The 26,083-nt window shown below is 47.5% G+C and overlaps 1 protein-coding gene and 1 long non-coding RNA gene across 7 annotated transcripts in view; one reads left to right on the forward strand and one right to left on the reverse strand.

Moving 5' to 3' along the window:
• Nucleotides 1–26,083, reverse strand: part of SHQ1 (SHQ1, H/ACA ribonucleoprotein assembly factor) — a 215,177-nt gene that overhangs the window by 24,905 nt on the left and 164,189 nt on the right. The window lies entirely within an intron of this gene.
• Nucleotides 9,488–22,823, forward strand: LOC137531866 (uncharacterized). Its single transcript, XR_011023788.1, has 2 exons — nucleotides 9,488–9,636; nucleotides 21,924–22,823. It is a non-coding gene; the product is annotated as an uncharacterized lncRNA (long non-coding RNA).

Consider the following 26,083-nt stretch of genomic DNA (forward strand, 5'->3'; position numbering starts at 1 on the left):
TTTGGTTTGTGTTGTCTTGCTGAACATTTTGATACCAATATTGAAGGGCAGGGGTAAGCCACGACCAAGTTATTAAACTTCTAAGGAACTGGACATTATACGGTAGGCATGTTTGATATCAATAGGAATTGTCATATTCTGATGATTATGAATCTGTAATTGTTATTTGTGTGCAAGGGCGTGCAAAGAAATATGGAAATGTCATATTTTGTAGACTCAAATGTTCCACCCAAAAGATAAATAACACCCAGTCCAGCCCAGGGGCGACCCAGAGATCCCGCCCAAAAAGCTGGGTCATTCAAAAGGACTGGACTGGAGCTCCTCCCCAGTCCTCCACCTTACCACCGTCATGAGAGAATGCTGCTAGCCTGAGGACCGAGCTAGCGGCCATCTTGTATGTACTCTGACCCGAAACAAAGACTTTCCATGGGCTCAGACTTCCACAAAGGGACATATTTCATCTGAACTTAAGTATTCATTTATTTTCTTCCTTTTTATTTTACACTGGGTTACTTTTCTCTTTAATCGTTAATTTTAATGATTTTCTGTGTATATTAATTATTCATATTGCATTTATAAATTAAAGACTTTTAACGTCACTTATTTCTTAGCTTTACCTACTATTCAGCCACGGAGAACAAACCCTAGCTTTCTGAAGAGTCGCTACTACTGTCCGTATAGCCAGATTAGTGTCTTTTAACTGTTTTTATTTGTAGGTCTTAGAATCAGTGAGCGTAGGTCCTCTGTCCTTCTAAAGAGGTGTTAGCAGCTTTGTACCCTGAAATAGTGTGTAGTTTAGTTACTGTAGCTCACAAGCTACCTTCTAGTCTGTCTGCTGCCAAATTCCAGCTGTTTTTCAGCTCATTGATTGCATCAAAGAGGTTAGACAGTCTGTGGGTTGAAATACATTGGAAGGCTTTGAAAGGTCCGGTCACTAGGGGGCCTGTGATAACTGTAGTCCAGATTTGTAGTAGGCGTCCTATAAAGGATAGGTGGATCTAAAATCTGATTGTTCCCTGATCAGCAATGCAGAAGTCATGGTTAATGTTTACAAGCAATTTGTATTTGTACATCAAACACTGTTGTGGGCTGCTTGCTAGTCTAAAAGCCTTGTACACACTACTCTCAAGAAAATTGGCAGTTGGCAATGCCTCTGATGAAAACTTGGTGTGTATACAGTGGCCCCCGACCCCTCACGGTTATTCGGTCAGCAATCAGCCTGGCGGATTGTCTCGGTCAAACGCACGGTTCTCTCCACTCACCTGCTCACCCTAGAGGCTAGCAAAACAGCTGTACAGCCTTGGCCCTGTCGGTGGTGGACGCCTCAGCCAAGAGTATAGCATGTGTACATGGCCCTGATGCTTTGTACTTTGTTTAGTGAAGGAGAAAGAGGCAAGCACAGTTTACATCTCTAGCTGAAAAGTACCTTACTATTATTATCTATTGAGGACAAATCTAGAAAATATGGGAGACTTTCCATAACTTAAGGCAAATCTGACAAAGGACTACAGCTGACACACATGTGACGACTTTCGCCAGGCTCAGGATCGATCCATCTGGTGACAGTTTGGGGCCTGATGTCGAAAAGATAAACACATCACTAGCCTGCAGGCTAGTGCCGTGTGTTACTATGGAGGGGCAGAGGGACAAGGAGCGGCACTTGAAGAAGCAGCTTCCCACAGTCACTAAGGCTCTGCTAAAGATCAGGCAACAGGCAGATACGTTATACACACACTAGATTCTCAGCCGAGCTGGTCTTGTCGACTGAATTTAATCAAGTGTGTGTACGCCGCTTATGTGAGACTAACTTGCTGACTACTGAAGCTCTGTGCAGACTCAATATTCAGCTGAGCAGTGAAAACATTGAGTGGGGGAGGGGCAAGATCACCATCTCTGGAAGCAGAGGCTGATTGGTTAGTCATTTATAGAAACTATATAATGAACAGATTACATGACTATAAATCTGCAAACTGCCTGCCAATGTATACAGTGAAGAAGTACAACTAAGGTATGGAGGAACAACCCAACATTTGTAAAGCATTCTTTTTTAGTAGCAGTCAAAGCAAATAAGTACTGGCCCACTTAAAGAACAGTTAATAAGCTATCCTAGTTGTGTGAAAAAACAAATCTACTTATAGTCTTATATCCCTGCCACAGTTACAGCAACTCCATGAATGTAGCATCCAACCTAGGAACTGAACCCAGTATTAAAATGCTACAAGGTTAGAGTGCTAGCTAAACTACTGCCTCATGTACTAGATATGGTCTGTACAGCGAACACCTCTCCTAATTTGAACGAGGCCAGGCAGGCGTGTGTGCGCGCATGCGTGCTGACATGCGGCACTGACAACCTAGAGGCCGTTTTTAAATGGGCTTAGGTCAACTAGTCCTTAATAATTTCCTGCATTCTACTGTGTGTCACTGCAGTGCCTCTTTAAAAGTTATAAAGGTGAGTTTGTCTTTTAATGCTAAGCCATCAGCCGGCTTGCTTCAGTCTGCACTATGCTCTGCGCCTTGTCCTGGCCTCACGGCATGCAGATACTTAGTGTTCCGATCGTCACGTTCTGCCTAAGAGGAACACGCAGATCTGTTAGCAGTTAGGAGCAGCTGGAGAGATCACAAGCGGCCCTTCCCGGGGGGAGACTGGGAATAACAAAGTTTAATCCCGGTTTCCTCTCATTCCATTCCTGTGACATTACCGGGCTGGAAATAGAAGAAAGGCGAATTCAGAAAGCAAAAGATCGAGTGGCTCCAGTCGTAACCTAAAATGAAGCCGTAGAACGAGGCCCTGGAGACCTCTAGCATATGAGGAACTGCAAATCCCAGCATGCACCAAGAAGAGTCGGGTTTCCTATGTAACAGGTGGTCCTGTGCCAAAGCAAGAAAAACTGAGAAACAGACCTGAAACGCAGTTTCGTACCTAAAAGGGACTCCGAGCAGCGCAGAAACTATGGAAAGATGCATATCATTTTAAAGCTCTCTTTCTCCTCTTTCCAATGATATATAAACCACCGCCCTACGCCTTTTAGTTTTCGCTATTTTTGCGATTGAAATTGCTGAGGCCGCGATTTCAATCGCGAAAATAGAGAAAACTAAAAGGCGTAGGGCGACGATTTAGGTGTCGCCAGAAAGAGAGCTTTAAAATGATATGCATCTTTCCATAGTTTCTGCACTGCTCGGAGTCCCTTTAAAGGATACCCGAACTGAAATTTGACATAATGAGATAGACATGTGTTTCTACAGTGCCTAGCACACAAATAACTATGCTGTGTTCCTTTTTTTCTTTCTCCGTCTGAAAGAGTTAAATATCAGGTATGTAAGTGGCTGACTCAGTCCTGACTCAGACAGGAAGTGACTGCAGTGTGACCCTCACTGATTAGACTTTCCCCTTTTTTACCTCTTTCTTGCTCTCAGAAGCCATTTTCTGCTAGGAAAGTGTTTTATAGTTGGAATTTCTTATCAGTGAGGGTCACACTGTAGTCACTTCCTGTCAGGACTGAGTCAGCCACTTGCATACCTTATATTTAACTCTTTCAGGCAGTGAAAGAAAAAAAGGAACACAGCATAGTTATTTGTGTGCTAGGCACTGTACATACACATGTCTATCTCATTATGTCACATTTCAGTTCGGGTATCCTTTAAAGACTTGTTATGATTCCCAGTAAAAGTATTAGAAAGTATTAGAAAAGTATTAGAAAAGTAACTTAAGTGACCTGTTAATTAATTAAATAACAAATACACTTGTCATCTAGTATTGAAGTAATACCCTTTAAAAATATATTTAATAAATGCAATATGACTGGCCATCACGGTCATCTGGCAAAAATACTTTCTAATTCATAGACCTGAGAACAAGTATGCTGTATGCGTATGTTAGAATCTTTCCAAAAGCAGATGCTGATTGATTAGTTGACTGGAATGCAGTGTGGATAGTACAGTAGGGGAGCGCTCTAAGGCAGGGATGCAGTGTGTACAGTACAGTATGGGAACACTGTAAGGTTGGGATGCAGTGTGGACAGTACAGAATAAGAGAACTGTGAGGCTGGGATGCAGTGTGGACACTACAGTGTGGAAGGTGGGGATGCAGTGTGGACAGTACAGAATGGGAGTGCTGTAAGGCTGGGATGCAGTTTGGACAGTACAGAATGGGAGTGTTGTAAGGTTGGGATGCAGTGTGGACAGTACAGTATGGGAGCACTGTAAGGCTGGGATGCAGTGTGGATAGTACAGTATGGGAGCGCTGTAAGGTTGGGATGCAGTGTGGACATTACAGTATGGGAGCGCTGTAAGTCAGGGTTGCAGTGTGGGTAGTTCAGTAGGGGAGCACTGTAAGGCTGGGATGCAGTGTGGACAGTACAGTATGGGAGCGCTGTAAGTCAGGGTTGCAGTGTGGGTAGTTCAGTAGGGGAGCACTGTAAGGCTGGGATACAGTGTGGGTAGTTCAGTAGGGGAGCACTGTAAGGCTGGGATGCAGTGTGGACAGTACAGAATGGGAGTGCTGCAAGGCTGGGATGCAGTGTGGACAGTACAGAATGGGAATGCTGTAAGGCTGGGATGCAGTGTGGACAGTACAGAATGGGAATTCTGTAAGGCTGGGATGCAGTGTGGACAGTACAGTATGGGCGCGCTGTAAGTCAGGGTTGCAGTGTAGGTAGTTCAGTAGGGGAGCACTGTAAGGCTGGGATGCAGTGTAGACAGTACAGTAGGGGAGCACTGTAAGGCTGGGATGCAGTGTGGACAGTACAGTATGGGAGCACTGTAAGGCTGGGATGCAGTGTGGGTAGTTCAGTAGGGGAGCACTGTAAGGCTGTGACGCAGTATGGGAGCATTGTAAGGCTGGGATGCAGTGTGGACAGTACAGTATGGGAGCACTGTAAGGCTGGGATGCAGTGTGGGTAGTTCAGTAGTGGAACACTGTAAGGCTGTGACGCAGTATGGGCAGTACAAGGTGGAAGGATTGTAATAGTGGTGATCACTATGTAGACAGAGATCTACTGGAGTTACCGTAAATTATAATCATACATTAACACCTGTAGTTCTGATAGACCTACACTGACTGTATTCCATTAAATTATGTGTATGTGGTGCAGCTGATTGTTGGAAGACATACAAATCTATTACAGCACATATATATCTTGTAGCTCGTGTTTTTTTTCCACTTTATTACAGCTTTAAAGGTCACCTGAGGTGAAAATATACTAATGAAATAAACAATTGTATCTATCCTCTTTCTCCTAAAAATGACTTTTTAAGATATTCCACAGTTTTATTTTATATTTAAATCTACTTTTTAAGTTTTTACTGTTTTATTGTTTTTGCTCCTCAATGACACATTCATTGAAGTATGCCAGAGCTAAAAAGCTATTAACTATGGACCCTTTTTATCTCTTCCCTGCTCTCAGAAGCCATTTTCTGCTAGGAAAGTGTTTTATAGTTGTAATTTCTTATCAGTGAGGGTCACACTGTAGTCTGACTCAGTCCCGACTCAGACAGGAACTGCCACTTACATACTTGTGTTTAACTCTTTCAGGCAGAGAAAGAAAAAAAGGAACACAGCCTAGTTATTTGTGTGCTAGGCACTGTACATACACATGTCTATCTCATCATGTCACGTCACCTCAGGTATCCTTTAAACAGTTATTGTTTCAAGAGGCCCATTTCGTAGTTCAGGTCTGCTTTACCAGACCTGTGCATATTTCGCTATGCACCAAACCACAACAAAACACCCTCCAGAAATAGGCCGTGTATAAATCCTGCAGAAAGGCCCGGACTCATTTCCGCTGCACGGCCTTCGCTAACCTTCCAGGCACGCCACACTGACATCGGAGCAATCAGCACATAATGTAATACACAATTCCCGGGAGGAGGGAGCTGAGGTGCACACTCTCTCGGCTGAATGGCTTTTAAGAGCTTCATATTGCCTCTCTCGGGAGGATAATCATTTAATATGTCACAAAACTTTGCCGTCTATCTTCTAATAGGATTTTATTTCTCTGTGAAATCTCTCTGCCGCTCAGGAGAGGAGCTGTGTCTGTTACAGAAGGCGGTATGAAACCCCCTCGGCAGACACAGAGGAATCTCCGGTCATCTTCATCAGCCCTCCTAGATCAGCAGAGATTAGCAGGCGACAGGCAACCACTAAGCCGGGCACACGAAGCCAGAAGCTACACAACATACTAGCATGATCCAACAGCTTTCAGAACACAGCAGCCAGCCAGAACGGGCAATTCAGCTACAGGCAGGCAGGCTCTGCTCAGCCAAGCATAGCTATACATTGCGATGGAAGGGTAGAGAGGCCAGGTACTGCCTAGTTGGGCCGGAACATTGGGAAACACATGTGCGGATATCAAATGGTCAACCTTACTAATCTATCTCTACACTGCTACCTGAGCTAATATTTACGGAAGACCACATGAGGTATTTTTTGTGTGCAGAATGAGCATGTGAGCAGTTTGCTCAAGTGAAAGATTTATAAGGCTCTGCTGGTCAAGACCATTTGCCCTTCCTGTTTCCTGTGTCAGCTAAAGCAGGAAACTATAACAGCAAATCAGAGCCCTAGAAATCCCTCATCTTAACACACAGAGTCCATTATTCTCTATGAGTTGTTACATACAGGATAACCAGACAGCTCATGGTGACCCAGAAGCACCTGGCAAGTATAAAGGGCTTAAAGAGACCAAAAAGCGAAATGCTTGGTGTAATTTTGCCTTGTTAAAGACAATGAACTTCATTCCAATCAGTAATGGATACCCCCTTTCCCACCAGAAATCTTAACCTTTTCTCAAACAGATCATCGAGGGGGGGGGGGGGGGGGGGGGGATTGGGGGGGGGGGATTCTGTACAGCTGATATTGTGGTGAAACCTCTCCCACAGTGTGATGTCATGACCATGGACCTGACAGTTTGCGGTAGTGATGGGAATTCCGGCTCTTCTCGGAGAATCGACTCTTCTGAATCCGCTCCCATTAAAGAGCCGGTTCTTACGCCTCTGAATCGGCTCTTCATTAAATATCACTAGACACCACTCAGAATCGGAGTAAAAGCCCCGCCCCCGTCTCCATGACAACTCCAGACTTCTTCTCTGACTGGGGCAATCCCTCCTGCTACTGCTCTTCTCCGCCCCATACACTCCTACAAGCTGCAAGAGGAGGACTACATCTCCCAGCATGCCTCAGCGCCCTTTATTACACAGCAAATCAGAGCTGTGTGGGGCTGCTGAGGCATCGGCTCTTTCAAAACTGAGAACCGACTCTTTTCGTTCGCAGCAAAGAGCCGGTTCTTAGAGCCGGCTCGTTCGCGAACGACCCATCACTAGTTTGCGGTCTGTGAAACTTGTTGCATTGTGGAAACTTTTTCAGCTGCCAAGCAACCAGCATCTCCCTCTGTGCATAGAACTCTCAGTAACGAACAATTCGTACAAATCACCTGGCAAAGCTTAAGGTGTCACCACTGATGATACATTCTAGAATGTAAATTAAGGTGATAAAAGATTGTACAATGTACAGTGGGAAAACACTGACATGAATATTGTAAAAAATAAGCAATTATATTCATTATGTTATTTTCACAACAGTTCCACTTTAAAACAGAAGGTATTTGCGATAATTCAGCTGTAAGTGAGCGGTGTTTCCCATGGTGCATCACTCCTGAATATGCAAATCATCTCTTTATGCCCTTGATAGCAAGGCTGCACATCCAGAACCCCTGGTGTGTCTTATAGTGAGGTGGCGGAAAGCACTGACAGATCCTGCTGCACCTCAGCTTCCAGCTATGGAAGTCGGTCTGCAGTGACAAACCATGCCCCATACAGCTGAAGCTGGCCTCCACTGCCAATACAGAGGTTGGAGTATGACTGGGTGGGGGATAATACAGAGGTTGGAGCATGACTGGGTGGGGGATAATACAGAGGTTGGAGTATGACTGGGTGGGGGATAATACAGAGGTTGGAGTATGACTGGGTGGGGGATAATACAGAGGTTGGAGTATGACTGGGTGGGGGATAATACAGAGGTTGGAGCATGACTGGGTGGGGGATAATACAGAGGTTGGAGTATGACTGGGTGGGGGATAATACAGAGGTTGGAGCATGACTGGGTGGGGGATAATACAGAGGTTGGAGTATGACTGGGTGGGGGATAATACAGAGGTTGGAGCATGACTGGGTGGGGGATAATACAGAGGTTGGAGCATGACTGGGTGGGGGATAATACAGAGGTTAGAGTATGACTGGGTGGGGGATAATACAGAGGTTGGAGCATGACTGGGTGGGGGATAATACAGAGGTTAGAGTATGACTGGGTGGGGGATAATACAGAGGTTGGAGCATGACTGGGTGGGGGATAATACAGAGGTTGGAGTATGACTGGGTGGGGGATAATACAGAGGTTGGAGTATGACTGGGTGGGGGATAATACAGAGGTTGGAGTATGACTGGGTGGGGGATAATACAGAGGTTGGAGTATGACTGGGTGGGGGATAATACAGAGGTTGGAGTATGACTGGGTGGGGGATAATACAGAGGTTGGAGTATGACTGGGTGGGGGATAATACAGAGGTTGAAGTATGACTGGGTGGGGGATAATACAGAGGTTGGAGTATGACTGGGTGGGGGATAATACAGAGGTTGGAGCAGGACTGGGTGGGGGATAATACAGAGGTTGGAGCAGGACTGGGTGGGGGATAATACAGAGGTTGGAGTATGACTGGGTGGGGGATAATACAGAGGTTGGAGTATGACTGGGTGGGGATAATACAGAGGTTGGAGTATGACTGGGTGGGGGATAATACAGAGGTTGGAGCATGACTGGGTGGGGGATAATACAGAGGTTGGAGCATGACTGGGTGGGGGATAATACAGAGGTTGGAGTATGACTGGGTGGGGGATAATACAGAGGTTGAAGTATGACTGGGTGGGGGATAATACAGAGGTTGGAGTATGACTGGGTGGGGGATAATACAGAGGTTAGAGTATGACTGGGTGGGGGATGAGGCGTCAGTCTTGGCAATTCCACAGCTTGGTATGTAACAGGACCTGTTGGGGCCAATAGCAGCCTCATTTTTCAAAATGGTGCAGGAGAGGGCAATAGGTCCACACAGCACTCTCATTTGGCATAGTATGAATATTAGCACAGATTTGTTTAAAAAATCTTAAATAACAAATCCGATATGTTTTCAAAATGTGTTTAAAAGTCCCCTCCTCACCAATGATACCGTTATTATGCAGTGCTGAATCTGAAGACAACACTACAGCTCCTTCTATGGTTCACATGTAGAATCTGCAGAGAAGCCTCCTTTCTGTGCATCAGCCACTCGTCTCCTGTGCTGCTGCCCAGCTCCACTCTGGCCCTGCTAAATACTCCGTCACTTGGAAGGTTTAGGCTATAATCAGTGCTTTGGGTAACCAGGCAACAGCCATCTACTTGGCACCCTCCTAGCCTCCTTAGCCAGGAGCTGCTTGAGGTGACAAACAGCAGCAGACTGCAGGGACAGCAGTGAGCAGATGAGGGTTTGAAGGCTCCATGCGTGGAGCAAGGACTATACTGTAATCTAAATCATCTATAATCTGGACCTAGTTCCCATTACATGCAGGACTTTCTTGGGTTTCATTATGAGTGGAAAAATGCACACAGAAAACCAGGTATGCGCTAGAAGAGGAAACATGGCCCATGCATTGCAATGGGTGTTGGGAGTATTCAACAGGAGCAGAGTGAAAGTGTCTGGTGTACAGAAATGACACTGCATGCCGCCTGCCATCTACACCTATATTTCACTATTCTCCAGAGCTGAATAACTTTCAGACAGCAGTGAGGACCTGCACAAATATCCGCCAGGCTTCTGAATGGTTTCTCAATGGTCCGTACTTTTTCACAAAAAACAGTTTGCTTTCTTTTCTCAAAACTATTGCTACAAATCAGACAACTGCCCAGATAACATGACACTTATATATCAAATCCAAACATGGCTACATGTGGATACTTTATGTAACTGGCGCTGTCCAGCACTCGGCCTTCTGTGATGGACAGCATACTGGCTAAGGCTTCTTTCACATCAGGAAACGCATGCAGGAGCCGATCTCCTGCACGCATTGAATGGCCTGGGGCGTGTCGTTGGGATGTTGCGGTGCGTCGCTGATTAGCGGCAGTAGTTCTAATTCCTGCGACGGGAGAACGCGTCAAACCGCAATGCACCATAAAACAGAATCAGATGTGAAAGGTAAAATGAAAGTCTATGGACTTTCATTTTGCCTTGTTAACGCAAAGTATTGACTTTGCGTTAAAACGCATCAAATGAGCTCTAATGTGAATGAGCCCTGCGGGCCTGTCTCCACTCGTCAGGTTTTATTTGTGCATTTTCTGCACAGGAAAACTGCAACCAATGTTAATCAATGGGCTAGTTCACATTTAATGTCTTTTCACATACAGAAAAACTGCAATGCAAAACCATCATAACTCATGCAGAAAAACTGACGAGTGGAGACACTGACAACGGAAAACAAGGGTTTAAATCTCGGCTCCTCCTGTTTATTAAGCCTGCACCTATATAGTGAGGAGACCTTAGGCAAGACTCCTTAAAGAGACTCTGAAGCGAGAATAAATCTCGCTTCAGAGCTTATATATAGCAGGGGCATGTGTGCCCCTGCTAAAACGCCGCTATCCCACGCTGAACGCAAAATCCCCCCTTGCAAAATCTATGACCAACTTGGTTGTAGATTTTGCTGCTGCTGGAGGCAGGGCTAACGGCTGCAGCCCTGCCTCACAGCGCGTCTATCAGCGGCGCACCGCCCCCTCTCCCCACCCCTCTCAGTGAAGGAAGACAGAGGGGCGGGCGAGAGGCGGAGATACACGCTGACAGAGACGCGCTGAGAGGCAGGGCTGCGGCCATTAGCCCTGCCTCACCAGGAAGAGATCCCCGGGCACCACGGAGGGGATTTGGGAGGTAAGGGACCCCCGTTCAGCCGCGGAACAGCGGCGTTTTTTAGCAGGGGCACACATGCCCCTGCTGAATATAAGAGCTGAAGCGAGTTTTATTCTCGCTTCAGACTCTCTTTAACACTGCTACTGCCTATAGAGCGTGCTCTAGTGGCTACAGCTCTGGCGCTTAGAGTCCGCTAGGAGAAAAGGGCAATATAAATGTTCTGTGTCTTGTGTATTTATCAATAGCTGTGCAACCCTTCCTGAAACATCCATCCAACAAAAACGCACAATGTATCGTGTAGAATGTTAGTTTAACCAGTGGCATAGCTTAGGAGCTCTGAGCCCCACTGCGAGTTTTACATTGGGCCCCCTCAAGCACTCTATACATAACTGATATGGAACAACAAAACCTGCCAAGGACAACCACAGGGCCAGAGAGGTGTAAGCTGGGGAGGAGAATAGTCTAAAGCCCCATCTACACGATACGATTCTTTGTACGATTCGATTACAATTCTATTTACGATCTGATGAAATCTGACATGTCCGATCGGGATTCAATTCAATTCGATTTGCCATTGTTTTGCGATAGTGAATCGAATTGAATCGAATCCTGATCGGACATGTCGGATTTAATCGGATCGTAAATAGAATCGTAATCGAATCGTACAAAGCATCGTATCGTGTAGATGGGGCTTAAAAATAGGTTACAACTAAGCAAAGCACATATAGAGGTAATCATTACCAGCTGAGCACCAATAAAGAGCTAACAAAGCGGTTGACGGAGGGCCCCTACTGGTCCAAGGGCCCTGGTGCAGTCGCTCTTCATTCCCTCCACCAAGCCCAACTTCCTGAGTAGGCCATCATTTGCAGAGCCTCAAGATATTGGTTGTCCAAGACGAGATTGTCAAGTCCTACAGTGCTGTTGGCCTCTTCTTTGCCAATCCATCACATTGTACATCACTTAAACGTGTACTAGAGGCTGTATTAAAAAAAAAATACTTACCTAAGCTGAGGGAAGCCTTGGGATCCTGCAGCGACTTCCCAAGTCCTCCTGGCACCCACCATTGATGCGTGTGGACACAGAAATAGATTAAGATGAAATAGGCCCTAAGCAAGATAGCTATTTTTCCCCATTACTGATGGTCATCTAGCTTTTTTTTTTTTTTTTAGTAATATTTGGTGGGGGCTAGCATCCACCAGGTCCCTAGACTCTCTCCAGGCCCTAGGCAACTGCCTACAATTATTTCCTTATGGATGACATGATGATCGGACAAGAGCTTGTCAAATATGTTACGTGGCCATGCTCCTCTTAATACACGAGCGGCTCAGTGCTACTGCGCAGGTACGGCCATGCTTGGGTATACCTGAGTGAGGGGTCTGTACAGCATTCCCCGCAGGGAACTGAGCTCAATCCTGATGACTGACACACACTATAAGACTTTGGGGGGAGGAGGGGGGGTGTTGAAAAGCAGCAGATTTACAGCCAGTCAGTGTGAGTGCTGCATCTGTAAACACCCTCACACGCTGCTTGTCTTGACTAAGCATTTGTGCCTTTGCCTATGGAGAGGAAAGACCAGTGATAATGCAGCAGATGCTGCCTGCAATGCTTCCTCACATTTCTGTAAAGCACCCTCACACTTCCCTTCGGGAACTTTTACATCACAGCTCCAGAGCAAATCGCTGGAAATGATCATCTGGCATGTGCAGCTGCTGCCTGCAGATCTCACTCAGATATTCAGAGGTGAGGCGAGGACAGCGCAGCCTACAGATGTAACCAATTTAGCATTCTGAACGCTACCTTTTAGCTAGGCCGGAAAAATGCATTTAGGGATTAACCTGTTGCAAAAGAAAAATGGGGGTTACGCTCTGCATTACCGCTGCTATATTGGATATGGGAGAACGATAGTGTTGCTCATGAAAATCAGGAATCCATCTGTTTCTTTCCTCGTGCAACTTGATTTACAGAGCCCAGGGCTAAGTCAGAGCTCAACATCCTAATCGGTGTGTGAAGGGTTCAATAGAAAAATTGTTTGATTGTGGCTCCTCCTGTTGATGTGGAAGCTCCCTCCCCTGGCACACAGCTCTTCATATGAATGCTAATCCACAACTTAAGGTGGTCCTCCGATGTAAAAATGAAACCCACACTATCAGCATAGGCAGCAGAAGTTATAACACTGTAGCAGGATAAAATGTCTAAAAACTTACCACTTGTGACATAAAATCCCAGTTTTGTTGGTTAGCCACTCCCCCTTTCTGGAAAACTGCCATGGCAGATTTCTGCCTATGCAAAGACTGCTAACAGATTGTGTCATCTGTGGGAGGGAGGAGCCTCATAGTGTGTCCTGAGAGTTACTCTCCTTCTCACCACTGAGCCAGCCTATCACAGAGAGGAGAAAGGTGAAGAGAGAAGTAGTGCAGTGCCAACCACAGTATGTTGCACTCCAGAGCTGCCACAGTGCTTCTCTGCTGCTTAATGGAAAAAGTCATCTTTGCTGCATTGGGTAAAAAAGTCAGGAAGCAGTCAGTGTCATTCTGGCTCTTTTCACTTTGGAATTTACAGCAGAGGTTCACTTTAAGGAGTAACTCTACTCCCAGAAACTGGCCAGTTTTTTTCAGTGTTCCCAGGTTGAATAGTCCATTCTTAGTGCACTTTGGGATGGATGTAAAAGGCATCTCTTGAGATCTCCAGTATCATAAGTGATCCACTAAACCTGGGATGCATTCATTAAAATTGTCTGCTATTAGGGTCATATCAGAACATAGTGTTGCTAAGAGATTTGGGAATTGGTTGTGTGACTGGGGCTGAATGCAGAAACCAAAGCAAGAAAGGGAGAAATTGTCAGAAGTGCTAGATTTTTTTCCAGCACTATACTATTTCCTCAGTTACAGCACAACCAGGCATCATAGGGGTAAACTAAAGCAATTTCCCAGGTCCCAAAGCTCCTTAGGGGCCTTCAAATTAAGGACTGTGGCGGTCACAATAATTACACTGTCAGTACAGCACTAAAACCCTCCCAGCAGGCATCACTCCATGCTTTTACTACCATTGAACTGAAGGATGTAAACAGGCTGTAGACTACCAATGTGTCTGTAGAGAACTCACCCCCAAGAGATTGAGTCCCAATCCCTATGGACAGGGCCGGCGCTTCTATAGAGGCAAATGGGGCAATTGCTCCAGGGCCCTAGAGCCTGTAGCGGCCCCCAAGGTTCCCCTGTCCCCTCCAGCTATGGTGACCCATGACAGCGGGGATGCAGTGTGTACACTCCGTATAGGAAAAGGAGGATGTGAATAATGGGAACCCCAAAAAATTTTTTTATTTTATTTATTTATTCAAGTATTTATATAGCGCCGACATATTACGCAGCGCTGTACAGAGTTTATTGTCTTGTCACTAACTGTCCCTCAGAGAGGCTCACAATCTAGCCCCAACCATAGTCATATGTCTATGTATGTATTGTGTAGTGAATGTTTCATAGTCTAGGGCCAATTTTTTTTAAGGGAAGCCAATTAACGTATCTGTATGTTTTTGGGATGTTGGAGGAAACCGGAATGCTAAGAGAAAACCTGCACAGACACGGGGAGAACATACAAACTCCTTGCAGATGTTGACCTGGCTGGGATTCGAACCGGGGACCCAGCGTTGCAAGGCAACCACTATGTCACCGTGCTGCCCACAAGTGGACATATGACCAGGGCCGAGCCTGGGCGGGTGCTGCGGGTGCAAGGCACCCAGGCGCCTGCCTCTGAGAGGCGCCGCCCGGCCCCGCTCTCCCCCTGTGGCCGCCGCCGCTTCAAGCTCCCTCCCTCTAGCCGCCGCGTCAGACCTCGATCAGGCGGGCGGGCGCTAGGACCTAGCACGCCGCACTGATATGCGGAAGTGACATCACTTCCGCATATAGAGCGGGTGCGTCCGGCGCCCTTTTCCTGGTCGGGTCGCCCGCTGATTGAGGTCTGACTAAGGGCTGCTGAAAGGTGAGGAGGGAGCGGCGGCGGCGGGGCGCGCTCCTGTCACTCACTAGCTATCCTGGGCACAGATACCACCTGGCTACCTATCCTGGGCACAGATACCACCTGGCTACCTATCCTGGGAACAGATACCACCTGGCTACCTATCCTGGGCGCACATACCCCCTGGCTACCTATTCTGGGCGCACATACCCCCTGGCTACCCATCCTGGGCGCACATACCCCCTGGCTACCTATCCTGGGCGCACATACCACCTGGCTACCTATCCTGGGCGCACATACCCCCTGGCTACCTATCCTGGGCGCACATACCCCCTGGCTACCTATCCTGGGCGCACATACCCCCTGGCTACCTATCCTGGGCGCACATACCCCCTGGCTACCTATCCTGGGCGCACATACCCCCTGGCTACCTATCCTGGGCACAGATACCACCTGGCTACCTATCCTGGGCACAGATACCCCCTGGCTACCTATCCTGGGCGCACATACCCCCTGGCTACCTATCCTGGGCGCACATACCCCCTGGCTACCTATCCTGGGCACAGATACCCCCTGGCTACCTATCCTGGGCACAGATACCACTTGGCTACCTATCCTGGGCGCACATACCACCTGGCTACCTATCCTGGGCGCACATACCCCCTGGCTACCTATCCTGGGCGCACATACCCCCTGGCTACCTATCCTGGGCACAGATACCCCCTGGCTACCTATCCTGGGCGCACATACCCCCTGGCTACCTATCCTGGGCGCACATACCCCCTGGCTACCTATCCTGGGCGCACATACCCCCTGGCTACCTATCCTGGGCGCATATACCCCCTGGCTACCTATCCTGGGCGCATATACCCCCTGGCTACCTATCCTGGGCGCATATACCGCCTGGCTACCTATCCTGGGCGCATATACCCCCTGGCTACCTATCCTGGGGACATATATCCCTGGCTATATATTCTGGGGACACTGTCTGTTTGTCATTATGTGCATTTACTGGTGAAAATCTCTCTTATGTGCATTTGCTGGTGAAAAGCTGTCTTCTTATGTGCATTTGCTGGTGAAAAGCTGTCTTCTTATGTGCATTTGCTGGTGAAAAGCTGTCTTCTTATGTGCATTTGCTGGTGAAAAGCTGTCTTCTTATGTGCATTTGCTGGTGAAAAGCTGTCTTATTATGTGCATTTGCTGTTGAAAAGCGGTCTCTTGTTATGTGCATTTGCTGGTGAAAAGCGGTCTCTTGTTATGTGCATTTGCTGGTGAAAAGCGGTCTCTTGTTATGTGCATTTACTGGTGAAAAGCGGTCTCTTGTTATGTGCATTTACTGGTGAAAAGCGGTCTCTTGTTATGTGCATTTGCTGGTGAAAAGCGGTCTCTTGTTATGTGCATTTGCTGGTGAAAAGCGGTCTCTTATGTGCATTTACATGGGGAAAAGCTGTCTCTTATGTGCATTTAGTGGGGAAATTTTGTCAGTAAAAATAATCTTTTGTCAGTAAATTTTTAGGTATTTGTCAGTAAAAAAATAACGTGAAAGGTTGGCAACACTGGCAGGCTGCGCGGCGCAACGGGAAAGATACAGGCAGCCCACCTCACGCTTGGGCTTGGCGGGGGGAGGAGCCTACGACAGCGAGAGTAGGGTGGCCGCAGGCAGCCATAAATACGCAGTGTGTGACTGCGTCGCACTCGCAGAGCCTCTCAGCCTGAGTCAGTCCAGAGACTGGCAGACTCGCAGGAAGCCAAAGCCAGCCAGGAGCAAGCCCATGGAAGAGGGGTAGGAATGGGGTATCACATGCATGCGGAAAGAGGTGGAAGGTGTGGGTGTGATTAGGCAGGACACTGGTGTGGTTATGTGGTTGGGCGCGGTAAATTTAACCACTCCCATAGGCGCCAGAGAAAATCTTGCACCCAGGTGCCAGGCACCCCAGGCTCGCCCCTGCATATGACGGACAGCAAATTATATTGTGGGGGGGCGGGGGGGGGAATAGGATTGGGCCTGGCAGACGACTCAGGGGCCCTGGGGTAACTTGGTTGCAAGAGCCCGCCCCCAAGTTACTTTTGCCCTAGGGACTCATTGTAGCTAGAACCAGCCCTGCCTGGACAATATTTAAACGTAATAAAAACCTTCATATCACCTGCTCCACTGCCAGGTTTGTATTGTCTAATGCGGTGCAAAGTTGATACAAGCATCACTCATGTACCGCTCTATTCGCAGCCCCCTTAAACCTCAGCTATATCGATCAGCAGAAAGAACAGCTTTTTATGAAAAACAAAGCAACTGATCAAGACCCTAACGGAACACCACCCCCCACCACCGATGCCCAACTCTAACCAAACCCCCTCACTGATGCCTGACCCTAACTGACCCCCCACGAATGCCTAACCGTAACCAACCCTCCTCCTTTCCAATGCCTAACCCTACCTGACCCCCCACCAATGCCTACACCTAACCGACACTCCCTTGCAAGCCTACCGATATCCATGCTGCCTTTGCAGGTATATAGTATACACAAATATCGGGAGCCACTGAAGTTTAGGCGCTCCAGTTATGGACTATAAACAGAAATTTGGTTGCCTGGCCCGCCACTATACAAAATGCGGGTACAGATGATGGGTGCCTTGCTCGCTATTTCTAGCCACAGTCTGCATAGCAAGCATCCCCATCACCTGCTACTTCATTGGGTACCCTACAAATTTCCATTTATGGAACCCCCCAAACTTCTGCGGCGCCTCCATTACCCAAATTTCCTGTTTCAGATTCTGGACAGTTTATTAAACGTGCAATCAAACACAGTGGTAATTTCAGCAGAGTGCATGTTGAAACAACAGCTGTATACATTTGCATGGTAATATCTGGTACAAAGCTAGCGGTTCAGTTGATTCTCCATAAGATTTCAGTGAATGGTGCAAGTTAATTAATAGATCACAAATCCAAGGAGTAATCATTGGCTGCACTGGACCACTATTAACCAGCGCACTGCCAGCTTATATGTTTCATGCTCCAGAAAAGGAATGGGCAACATTCACTATACAGACATTACTGTAGCACACGTGAACCAGGGCTGTGGAGTCAGAGACAAGGAGTCTGAGCAATTTTGGGTACCTGGAGTCGGAGTTGGTGGTTTCAATAAACTGAGGAGTCGAAGTTGGATGATTTTTTTAACCAAATCCATAGCCTTTGTAAAAATTAGGCAAAGGAGTCGGAGGCGAAACAATTTTGGGTACCTGGAGCTGGAGGTTTCATAAACTGAGGAGTCGGAGCCGGATGATTTTTGTACCGACTCCACAGCCCTGACGGGAACACAGCCTGATATTATATACCTTTATTAGGAATCATTGCCAGTCGCTCTGGGCTTTCATGCCATTACTATGAGCAGAAAGCACATAACACCAGGTTCCATTATTGTAGTTAAACAGTCCTACAGTGCGGACACTTAAGGTGGCTATACATCAGGTGACTTGACGGCCGATCGACGATCTGATTCAATTATCATAATTTGATAAAAATGTGTGCAGGCAAGAGAATGCCCAATCATCAATGCAACCAATTTCAGCTCTAGACTGGTTGCATGTATTGATCGAAAATGCTGCAAGATGTAGGGCCGACTTGCTCGATCGGGTGCGATTTTGGGACAAGCAATGAACGTGGCGGAACCCCTGGCACTGTCACCCCTAGTGTCAAATCTGCCCCCGGTGCTTCGTGCAGTATACTTTACCTGTCTGTGTCCACTGCTGGTAGAGTAACATGCCGTTACATACGCGCCCACGGTATGCAGGCAACCACATGGGGAGTTTGTATGAGAACGGAGCCATTGGTGGACACCGACAGGTAAAGTATACTACACATGGCATCACATTAGGGAGGACATCAGCATCACAAGCCCAAATCATGGTAAAATCGATCGGGAATCAGCCTGCGGTGTATGGGCAGGCAACAGATGCTGATCAGATTCGACCAGAGAGAGATATGTCTCTTGGTCGATCTGTCCATACATCGGGCAACTTTATTCTACAGCACTTCATAGACAGCATCAGATTACTTATCACTGATTGTACTTCTGCGGGACTCCTAAAATAATACGCCTACAAAACTTGAGAAGCAATTTTGGTGGGAACCTATTAACCTACCATTATGGTTTTTAGGACAATACAATGAAGCTCTTCCCGTATCACACTACATAAGCCTGGCAAAACAATAACCAATATAAATTTCCAGAAATCCCCCAAAACTCCACATCTGCCAAGCTATTTGTTCCATACCACAAGTCACTCAATATTGTCTTGAGTTTTGGACTTGGAAGTCCCCTTGTATAAGTAAATTACAAGTTAAATAAAGTGCTTTGAAAACCTTGATTAGCTTAACACACATAACATACCATGAAATTGCAGGTGCATAGTCCAAAGCCTCGCAATAGGCATGCCGCCCAGCGTGCACTGTGAGTTAATCCCTTGGGTGACATTGTAGGGCAGAGGTTGTGATGCTAGCCTGAAGGCTGACCACAGGCCGAGAGGGGTCAGGGCTGCTGTACACACACTGGATTTTCAGCAGAGGTAGTTATTACGTATGTATATATATGCCGTCCCTAAGCTTGGCGCAGGGTGAGCCGAATGCCAGCAATCACTGGAACCCCGGATTATCCATGCTCAGGGGATGTAGTATAGCACTAGTGCCAGTGTCTGACTGGGAGCTGGAAAAGTTGAGGAAATCCACTTGCTGGCCAAGCAGCAGTAATCATGTGTTGCTACTCACAAGCAAGACTTGCTGTAGGTTTCTATTGGGAGTGATAACACATGGTTTCTGCTGCTTGGCCAGCAGGTGGATTTCCTCAGTTTTTCCATCTACCAGCCCTACACAGACTAGAGCTGTAGCGGCACCCAGTTATTGGCTGCCTTGGCCGCACAGGCGTCTCACCCACCAGGCAGCTATAAATTCTTGCCTAGAGCGGCAGGAGGAGCCAGGAGCGCTGCTGAGTAGTGAGAGAAGAAATGCCTCTCAGCCCACTAAGGTATCAGTTTACACAGCAGCAGCTAACAGCAGCACCTGACTGGACTTATACCTGATTCACTGACTGATTAATTCAGTTCCTTCAGCTCAATGATTCAAAGAACCACAGTAATGAGTCAGTGAGAGAAGGCTCCGAGTACAGCATCAGCTCCTGAGTCCTGACTCTTCACTCTGATTCACTGATTCATTCAGTTCCTCTCTCTCTGCTACTGGTAACTGGGTGGATGTAGAGACTGAGCGTAGCAGGATTAGCAGCCTGGCATGGACTGCCCCCCAGGACGCCTTTTATTCAGTGATTTAGGGCTGGTCTGGTGTCTGGTGTATTCAGGTTTGTTGTTGTACAGCAATGTGAAACACTAGGCTAGCTGATAAAAGTGCAATTAGAGGACAGGCAAGCTGGTAAATATACACAGCATGATGCAGAGCTTGCCTGGAGGGTCCGTGGGAAAAAATCTGTCTCGTCTCTCCTCATTTTTATGACTGCATGTGCAGATAAGGTGTTAAACAGGTTGAAAAGTTTTGACAGTCCCTAGACTCCAGGAGGACTCCTTTCTGACTTGTGTGGGAGACTGGCAGGGACAGCAGTCCTATTACTGGCAACTAGTCTCTGTGTAATGTGGGACTGCAATACAGATTAGCTCTCTGCTCCATCTCCTGCTATTCTCAGTCTCACTCCACTCCTCCTCTCTCTGGGCTAGTGCACGACAAAATTGCAATAGCAATCGCCAGCAATTTGCAAATGCGACTTGATAATTTGGGCTGAGGCTGCCATGATAACGGGCCTCAAGTCTATGTTCCCCCACAGGGCAAAAGGTCCCAGTCCTCCCCTGGTAGCAGCATAGTGAGTGTGTATAGTGTATATCTACTGTGTGCTGTGTGTGTGTGCGCGCGTGTGTGTGTACTGTGTGTGTGTGTACTGTGTATAGTGTGTGTGTTCTGTGTACTGTGTGCATGTGTATATTGTGTGTGTGTGTGTGTGTGTGTGTGTGTGTGTGTGTGTGTGTGTGTGTGTGTGTGTGTGTGTGTGTGTGTGTGTGTGTGTATGTTGCAATAAGTATATTTTATGGAGAAACGCTCTGCTGCATTACAACTATTTTCTGGTGAACCCATGCCGCAATAAGTGTATTTTCTGGTGAAACGCTGCTGTATTATGATTTTAGGGGGTCTTGGGGGTGGGTTTCACCACAGGGGTGGTGTTCACCACGGGGGTGGTGGGTATGGGGCTGGGGGGGGGGGGGGGGGGGCACAGGATTTCTCGCCTGGAGTGATAAAATGGCTAAAGACGCCTGTTGGCCGAGTTTCATTTAGCATGTGTACGGGGCTTACAGTGTACCCGAGATGGTGTGGGGGGAAAAATGTATACATACCTGGGACGTCCTCAAGCCCTATTGCTAGCTCGTCCGACTCCTGGATCCTCTGAAACTGGCCTAGAAATGTTCTCCAGTTGGGGCCAGTCGCCACATGCGCAGTCTGGCCGTGCACACTCCCGTAGCCAGGAGCGAGACAGGGGCGTGCACGGCCAGGCCACACATGTGCAGTATGCCGCAGACCGGAGGACTTTCTGTGGCCATTTTGAGAAGATCCAGGAGACGGAGAACTATGGCGAGGGGGCTGGAGGAAGCCCCAGGTATGTCTAAAAAAACTTTTCTTTCCCTCCATCTCAGGTCCTCTTTAACAAGTCCAATTACGCAGGCTTTGAGTCCTATGGGAGAAAAGCGCTATAGAAATGTTATTGTATTGTACCATGTCTGTTACAGAAAAGTGCTGAAAACATGTTATGAGCAGCTTGGTGGAGTAGTAGATAGCACTCTCACTTCCTATCCAGGGCACTATTTGCACTGAGATTGTATGTCTGAGGACTCTAGTTTCCTCCTACATCCTACAAACGTACAAAGAAGTTAAATGGCTTCCCCTAATATTGGCCCTTGACTATGATAGACATATGACTATGGTAGGGACACTAGACTATGATAATTGTCGGGATTAGACTGCGAGTCCCGCTGCGGGGCAGTTAGTTACATGACAATATATACTCTTTATATATTCAGTTGCTGATGGAGATCACCAGCTGGGCACTCTGGAGCTGATCACTGTAGAAACGAAAAGCCAGCAGGATTAGGACAGCCCAAAAAAATAAAGGCAGCAGATTGGATCCATTCTGAGAACCATAGCAGAAGGATGGCTGTACCAGAGAAATAACTAGCTTGAAAAACAACCACAAAAGAAAATACATACAACGGAGAAGCAATCTGTGCCAGGAAGAGATGTCTCCAGCCGAGGAGTCACCAGAAACATTGAGAGTTAAAAGATCTGGACCTCAGGAAGCAGAAGCGAGCTGGCTGGTCTTTTTCAGAAATCCAATGAATACGATACTCAGGCCACAACCTGGCAAAGAGCATCAGGTGCATCTGCATCAGTCTTTCCCGTTATGTTCCCCAGATGTTGATGCACCTGTTGTGGACCCTGGTGAAACTGGCTGGCACCCTTGCCGATTTGAATATTATCTTGGATCTGCCACACAGAGTTTATTAATAATGTTCAGAAATGACATGCTAGACCCATTACACATATGCAAACATTTGCACACTGCTGATATTATAATAAGAAGCATATCTACATTTTTGGTAAAGGAAATTGCAGGTTTATATGTTCATCCAGCGAGTGTACAAGGCTTCAGAGTTCCCTCCTCCTTCCCTGACCGCACTGACTGACCACAACGTGCCTGAAATGTGACAAAGGCAGCTGTAATTCCTCCAGTAACCCCCCCCACCCGCATTGGCGAGAGATTTGGACAACCAGACCATCTCAGCTGAGGGAAGTGTTCTACTTAACCCACAATCTCTCAGTGTGCTCTGACTTCATCCTTCCTCCCCTCTCCACTGTAATAAAACATGTCACTAGCCTGCAGGCTAGCAATGTGTCTGTAGTAAACTCTATTCCAAACAGTCGCACGAAGGACTGAGTCCTAATCAATCCATATGGCAGTTCTCATTTGTGTGTATGAGGCTTTACTTAGTGACTCAAATCTTCCTCTGATCTATTAAGGCTCTGGTTTGTCTACACATTCAACTGTCTGTGGCACAAGAGTGGGAGGTGCAAGTAGTACCATGAAGCATAATGATCCAAAATGCATTAGGGGGGCTGCTCCATCCTCTTGTGAAGGGCGCTCTGATGCGGACCATAAGAAAATTAAACTGCATAGTCCTGCAGATAATGGTTTGTAAAAGGAGCTATCAGTTACACAGCTGCTCCCAGTTCCTCTACCATACACCAGCCTACTATGCAGTGTTGCCAACAGGTTTTTTTTATTTTTAGAGGCACTTCAAGATGAACTTAAGACAATCACACCATTGTGCTTAAAGGAGTCATCAGGGAAAATAAGTGCTACTTGCTGGGGGCTTCCTCCAGCCGCAAGGTCCCAGCATGTCCCTCGCCGCAGCTCGCTCCAGGTCTCCGGCGATGACGTCAGGCCGGTACTGCACCTGCGCAAGCGGCGCTGTCAATCACCATCACGTGGGTCGGAGCAGACTGCGCATGCACAGAACTACGGCGCCTGCGCAGTGCACTCCAGCCCATGTGGCAGTGATTGACAGCGCCGCTCATGCAGGCGCAGTACAGGCCGACCTGGAGGTCGGCCTGACGTCATCGCCGGGGACCGGGAGCAAGCTGCGGCAAACGGCTGCGGGGAGAGCTGTGGCGAGGGACATGCTGGGAGCTTGGGGCTGGAGGAAGCCCCGGGTAAGTACCACTTTTATCCATGTTTCCGTGATGACTCCTTTAAAGAGAATCTGTAACTTTAAAAATTTGCCCATGGGGTGTACTTACCTCGGGAGGGGGAAGCCTCTGGATCCTATCGAGGCTTCCCCCATCCTCCTCTGTCCCACGGTGGACTCGCTTGGCCGCTCCGAGCAGTGGCCAAGTAAATATTTACCTCTTAGGCTCCAGCGCTGGCGCAGTAGTGGCTCTCGGCTCGGAATCAGGCGGAAATAGCCGATACCATTCGGGTCCGCTCTACTGCGCAGGCAACATGTGCATGGGCAGCAGAGCGTACCCTACTGGGATCGGCTATTTACGCCTGATCCCAAGCCGATAGCCACTACTGCGTCTGCGCTGGAGCCAGGGAAGGTAAATATTGCAGGCGCCACAGCCTGACAAATTCCGGCTGTGGCTTATGAGGGGAACAGCGAGACTACTGTGGGACCGAGGGACAACGGGGGAAGCCTCATTAGGGTCCAGAGACTTCCCCCTCACGAGGTAAGTACCCCCTCCAGGGGCACTTTTTAAAGTTAGAGTCTCTTTAAATTCACCTCCCTGGTTTAAAACTTGGACCTGCATTAAAAACATGTAATACCAGTTACATAAAACGTGTTAAATATTAGTTCTCTAATGCAAACAAAGGAAAAAAAGTATTATTTTACTTTTCAGATATTGTCATTTGTATGCCTGCTGCTGCTGTCTGGTGGGGTGCACCTCAATATGCTGGTTAGCATGTGTCAATTACTAGCCAGCTCCTTTCAGCCCCTCCCTCCTAAATATGTTTATTAGTAATGGAAGTGTACACCTGATACTATGAGACCTCGAGCATTTGTTATGTTTTATAAGGGGAAAAATATCTAGAAGGAGTGCATGTAAATACCACTGAGAGCTGTCCGGCTACATGAGTTAGGGCTGGTTCACACGGGCGTCTGCTGAGCTTTTGCTTGGCATTGCGTTCAAACGCCAGCGTTTAAAAGCTAGCTTTTGAAGGCTTTTGAAAAGCGTTCAAGGCTAGCAGTTCTGGTCTCTGCTATTGTTTCCTCGCGTTTACCGCCTCTGAAAGCAGCATGTTGCTTTTGAGACTAGACGCAACGCTGGGATCTACTGCCAGGCTTTCATGAAAGCCTGCAAAAGCCAGCTCTAAACGCTCCCATTCACTTGCATGGGATGGCAGTAGATCCCAAAAAACGCTGCGTCTGAAACGCTGCGTTAAACGCCACAAAAACGCCCGTCTGAACCAGCCCTTATGCGTGTCTCCCCTTGGAACACCCCCCTCCTGCCTTTCCTTTCAGGAAGCTCCTGCAGAGAGGGAGAGAGTGGCTTGTCAGCTCCCAGCATAACTAGCACTGTACCTGGTACCTTGCCTTGGCAGCATGCCACAGGGGGGAGTGGATAAATACATAAATGAAGGAAAAGATGGCTTATTATTATTTTTAAAGAACTTAAATACATCCAGAATTATAAATACCAACAGGAGAGCAATGGATTTAAATGATAAAAGTGTGCAGAACTCTCCCTTTTATGGGACGAATTTCAGAAGATCCAGGAGGTGGAGGACTATGGTGAGGGAGCAATCAGCCTGGAGGGGGCTGGAGGAAGCCCCAGGTATGTATAACTTCCCCCCCGGCCATGTCAGGTTCACTTACAGCAGAGATGGATTAAATTAAAGCGGATCCGAGATGAAAAACTAACTATAACAAGTAACTTGTCTATATATCTTATCTAAAGTTTAGATAGTTTACACAGCATATCTAGCTGCAAACGTTTATGATTATTTATTCCTGTGATACAATGAGGGCAGCCATGTTCTGTTTGTCACATTGTCATAGGCTGAGGGCTGGAGATGCTATCAGCTTGTCTGTGTGTAAATTCAGTCCCCTCTCCTCCTCCCCTCTGCCTCTGAAATCAATGACTAGTAACCACCTCCTCCTCCTCCTGCCCAGACTGAGCTCCCATAAGCCCTTTGTAACTATTGGGAAATTATTTCCGTGGTCAGCACACAAGATGTGCGCTGACACTGTGGAAATCCTCCACAAGCGTATAAAACAACAGAACCCAGCTTTGGTGCAAGGCACCTGTAGAGGGAAATTCCCACCGGCAGATGGAGCTGTGGAGTGCAGAGGAACAACCCCTCTGCACTGCCCCAGATGCAAGATGGGAATTGTACGAGTTGAAGCAATGCAGGGCAAGATAGCCCTTAGAGAGAAAGTGAGCACAGAGACAGAATGCATGTGTGTCCACCAATCTAGTCGCCACCCGGCGACGGTGTACACACAACAACGGAAACCAAGTGGAAACGCAGTCGCAAGAATGGCGATTGCCAATAGCGACACCAGACTGAGTAAGACAGAGCAAAGGAACAGACAGGACTAACTACACGCGGTCCCCACACGTTAAGCGCAATAGTGACAACGCGCGTGCACGGCACGGTCGCCACTTGAGAAGCGCAATT

The sequence above is a fragment of the Hyperolius riggenbachi genome, chromosome 9, assembly GCF_040937935.1.
Source record: "Hyperolius riggenbachi isolate aHypRig1 chromosome 9, aHypRig1.pri, whole genome shotgun sequence".
Taxonomy (NCBI): domain Eukaryota; kingdom Metazoa; phylum Chordata; class Amphibia; order Anura; family Hyperoliidae; genus Hyperolius; species Hyperolius riggenbachi.